We start from the raw sequence: 5,175 nt of genomic DNA on the forward strand, positions 1-5,175 counted from the left end.
TCAGACTAATGAAGTCTTTCTCAGTTCACCATCTTTACAATGTTGCTGTTACTATACACAATGATCACCTGGTTCTCCTCGATTCACTTTGCATCAGTTTGTATAACTCTTGTCATGTTTCTTTTTTCTCCCTGAAACTATCCCCCTTTATCATTTCTTATAGTACAATAGTACTCCATCACAATAACATACCAGAGCTTGCTCAGTCATTTCCCAATATATGAGTAGCCCCTCAATTTACAATTCTTTGCCACCACAAAAAAGAGCTCCTATAAATTTGTTTTGCTACATATATACATACATACATGCATGCAGTACTTTTTTTCTTTGATCTCTTTGGGTTTACAGACCATTAGCAGCAGTTTTCAGTTCTTGTTTTACAAACTTGTGACAAACTGTGTTAAAATGTCCATTTGGTGTGTGAGGAACAGTCTCCTGTTTCAAAGGAAAAGATGCCCAGCATTAGGAGGAAATCCAAAAGAGTAGAAAATGACTAAATAAATACATTAATTTGAGAAGATTGAAAAGCTGAACATTAATTTTCTCTTGAACCAAGTGGAGAGAGGCCATGTTTCTTCAAACCTTTATTCAAGTTCCTACTTAGAGCAGCATAGATTTCCAACACAAAATATCAACTTATTTAACCTCTAAATCTAGGGGAAATTCGGTTGATTACTGCGTTCTCTGGCTACAATTCCTGAGAAGATTGCATACCAGGCTTCTGTAAGGGAGCTGCCCTAATTAGTATCTGCAGCTGTGTCCTGTTGGAAAGAGAGAAACATCATTAAAAGGGCAGCTGTTTATAAGAAGAGGCAAAGAAGATTCTGATATGAAGTGGGGAGAGAAGTCTTTTTTGTTTGTTTTTTTGTTTTAGTTTTGTTTTTTCTATTCTATGTAACTGTTTAGCCCAGTAAGGGAAGACATCCAACCACCAAGGAAATGGGAAAAGAATGAGTCGTAACTACTTCTTCTGGTGAGGAATGACTCTTAAGAGCCTGAAAACAATTTTGGGGAGCAACTACTCAGGATTCTCCTGGGATTCAGAAAATGGCAAAAATAAAGAGGCAAGAAAGAGTGTCTGTAATCCATGCTAGTAAAAATGTGAACGTTCAGAGAATTGTTGGCAATGCCTGGTGCCTACTTACAAGGTATTTCCTTGGAGATGTTTTTTTTTTAATTAAGGATTTTATTCTCCATCTCTGTGTCATGACTAGCATGAAGTACTGTCTTCAAGTCAGAAATCCTTAGCTTGAAGTCCATATGCTCATCTCCTTTTGAGAACTAAATTTCTATTAGTGTGATGGGTTTCTTTTATCATTTGTATTGAATTTTATGCATTTAACAATCCTCTTAGAAGAGGTTCATAGTCGTACCCAGGGTGGGTTGTGTCAAAGTGGGGTTGTGCCAAAAAATCCCACCAAAAATGTTTAGAATCCCTGCTTTATGTCAATTCATGAGCATCTTCTGCCTTCAAGAAGCTTGCATTCTACTGTGTAGATACTGTACATATATAGAGAAGTAAATAACAGATGATTTGAGGAGGGAGAGAAAGCTTTTAATTGGGGAGTAGACAGGTATCCCAAAAAGCTTCAAGTAAGAAGTGATAAGTTAAAGTCAGTAAACAAGAAGGTTTTTAATGCCTGTTTATATAGCAGGCACTGTGCTAAACTCTGAAGATACAAAGAAAGGGGCACAGCTTGCAAACAACCATATACAAACAAGATAATCAACAGGAGAAAAGCACACAAATGAAAGGGAATAGGGAAAGAACACGTCTGCAGAAGGTGGGTTTTCATCTGGGCCTTGAAGAAAATCAGGGAGGCCAGGAGATGGGAAACATTCCAGTAACAAGGGACAGATGGTGGATGTGCAAGGAGCTCGGTAATGTGTTTTGGATGAGAAATAAGGAAGCTAGCGTCACTGGATCACAGGCTACATTCAGGGGAATAAGGTGTCAAATGACTGGAAAGATAGTGAGCATTTTCAAACCAAACAGAGGATTTTATATTTGATCTAGGCAGTATTAAAGAATAACTTTATTTTATAAATAAATAACATAATTTACTGAATATTGGGATAGCATGGTCAAATCTGTGCTTTAGGACAAATAGTTCGGCAGCTGTAAAGAGAATGGACAGGAAATACATTCTAGGCACAGGGTCCATTTGGGCAGATGCACAAAGGTAGATAATGGAATGTAAGTCAAGTGTCTACTATGTGCCATACACTTTCCTGGGGAAACAACGAAACAAAAATAGTCCCTTCTCTCAAGGAGCTCACAGTCTAATAGGGGAGACACTATGCAAACACCTATAGACAAACAAGCTTTATACAGAATATACTGGAAATGATCAACTGAGGAAAGGCACTAAGATGAAGAGGGAGAGGGAAAGACCTCCTGCAAAAGATGGCTTTTTAGCTGGGAACTTAAAGAAGCCAGGGTAACCAGGAGGCCAAGATGAAGAGGGAGAGCATTTTAGACATGAAGGACAGTCAGTGAAAATGTCTCAAGGAGGGACCTGGAGTGTCATGTTTCTAATGAATGGCAAGTAAGGAGTAAAATACCTAGTTTCAAGACTGATTGTTGTTCAGGTAGCTCATGTCTCCCAGAGGGTCAGATTTTTCATTTATTTTAGAAATATACATTTTGAAAACATACAGAAAGGAACATTCATATTCTTTTATAGCTCTGCTAAAAATGTAGCCTTCTCAATTGATTCCTAGCACAAAGCATTACAGATGTTTTTTTTTAAGTATTTGTTCTTTTAAAAAATAGTCACAGACCTTATATCAAAGTTCAACATTGATTTATTCTTCCTGATCCAACTTTAAATAAGGTGGGGCATCCCTTAGCTCCAATGTGTCAACACTTACAATTTTGCATTGGTGCTGTAGTCAGTAGATTTTCAGTGCCACTTGACCTTGGTCCTTTTCCTTCCTCTTGCTGCCTGTTTCCTGGCCAGTTGATGATAAAAGAGGCAGAAGAGAAATGGAGGTGTGGTCCAGGATTGAAGGTGAGCAAGTTCCAAGGTACATGAGAGGAAATGGAACATCGTCTATAAAAAAATAGTGAGACCAATTTGGCCAGATCATAAAGTTTGGAACAGTGAGCAATATATAAGAATGCTGGAAATGTAGTTCAAGGCAAGGTTGGGAAGGACTTTAAATGTTCAACACAGGAGTTCTAGAAGTGATAGGAAGCTACTAAAGTTGACTTGGAGAGGCATGACATAGTAATTTTTTTTTTCTGAAGAATAGATCTATGTCAAAGATGGATTAGCGAGGTGAGAGACTTGAGAGGGAAAGTAATTCAACTGTTATTGAAATAGTCTAGGTGATAAGCACCTACTAGGGGTGGGGAACCTGCAACCTTGAGGCTATACTGGGAAGGGATAGATGGAATGGAGGCCATCTGTATAATTAACATGGCAATTGAGCTTGGTAAGAAAGAGGTTGCATAAGGCTCAAAGACACAGCCTAAGAAAAGCCTTGAGAAATATCCATAGTTAAGGGTTTCCAGAAAAGCAGACTGAAAAGGAGTAACCAGATGGTAAGAAAAGAAACAGATGGACCAGTGTCATAATACCCTAGGGATGTGAGGATATCCAGGAGGAAGAAGTGGTAAACAGTGTCAAATACTATAGAAAGGCTGAGAAATATGATTGTGTACATCCCTTCCAAAATAGTATCTCCATTTTAGAGATTAAGAAACTGAGGCTCAGAGACCTTAAGTGCCTTGCCTAGAAATAAGTATAAGTATTTGAACCAGGAATTGAATCTGAGTCTTCTTATTCTAAGGCCAGTACTGATTTGACAATACTACACTGCAATATTGCTTCTACTGCATAAAGAACAAAGATGAAAGATGACGTGATACATCTATCTTTATTAATTCCTGATACTAGGTGATATATCCATTTGAAATTATTTGATATATTCATTATTTGAAATAAAAAAAATAAACCCCTTGTGGTAGGTTTCCTTCTCTGCCCTCTCCCCTTCCCATTTAGTGTATGTTCCCGGACCATTCCGGGTGAGCATGCAGAAGTTTTGGGGTTGAGGAGTCAATTCCAACCATGTATATGTATATTTATTGTGAAGGGATTTTTTCCACCCTTAAAGAATGCACAGATAGACTGTGGGAGTTTGACCAGGATCCACGGGATGTGGGTGACGAGCTGCCACCAAGGGTGGCGTGGAGATTGTCAAGGATGATGAAATTATAAGAAAGTGTCTCTTAATTGATAGTGATGATGAGAGCATCAACCTGTTAGTGACAAGTTTCATTAAGTGGTACAATTCTGGATCTCAGACAAAAGCTTATAGGCAGTACCAGCACATGCTGAGTACGTTGTTTCGATGTAAATTTTCAATGGGAAAACCCTGCTTGTATATGATATAAATCTCAGAGAAATGGAAAACTATGAAAAAATGCACCAAACATAGCTGGAGCACACAAAAAACTTGCTGAATGCAAAAAGCAGATCCTTCAAGCAAAACAAATATGGAAAAATCACCAGGAATATGAGGCTTTGGCAAAAGTCATACAGCACCATCCAGACAGGCATGAAACATTAAAGGAACTAGATGTCTTAGGGAAAGAATCACAACATCTGTGTTGTATAAAAGAAAATGTTGCAAATAAGCTGGAATGAAGAGGAAAGCACTTCATTTTCTTCTTAGTCCTGCCCACAAACTTCATCAGACATTAGAAAATGATGACAAACTCTCAAAAGTGGAAGAGACTCAGGAAGCAGACGTGGAAACAGAGATGAAACCCCAGGCAAATGCAAGTCTCACCAGTCTGGAGAGAACTAAATATCTGTCTTCATTTCTTTTCACACGTTAAATCTTTGTTACTTTGGTGAAACTAGCAGACTATGGATGAGAAATTTTTATTAATTTTTTTTTCAAATGTCTAACTAGGCAAGTAAACTATTTTAATGAATTTTTTTATGAAAAAAAGAATGCATAGATACTTTTGGCCTGATGCATTCTGTCCATATATGACACATCCACCTAGTTCCCTGAATAACTTTTGAACCAGAAGAACTAGGAAGTCAGAGGACATTTTCAAAGGAGGGAGAGAGAGCTGGGCCTGGAGTCAGGAAGTTGTTGTGTTTCAGTTGTTTTGGTCATGTCTGACTCTTGGTAACCCCATTTGATGTTTTCTTG

General features: G+C 38.1%; 1 pseudogene; it reads left to right on the plus strand.

The window, feature by feature from the left end:
* The first annotated feature begins 3,425 nt into the window (after positions 1 to 3,425).
* On the plus strand, positions 3,426 to 4,849 carry LOC138174212 (THO complex subunit 7 homolog pseudogene; annotated as a pseudogene).
* The last annotated feature ends 326 nt before the right edge of the window (positions 4,850 to 5,175 follow it).

This window comes from Petaurus breviceps, unplaced genomic scaffold (assembly GCF_028583685.1).
Source record: "Petaurus breviceps papuanus isolate PSGF00001 unplaced genomic scaffold, PetGlider_PUasm1.0 688, whole genome shotgun sequence".
Taxonomy (NCBI): Eukaryota; Metazoa; Chordata; class Mammalia; order Diprotodontia; family Petauridae; genus Petaurus; species Petaurus breviceps.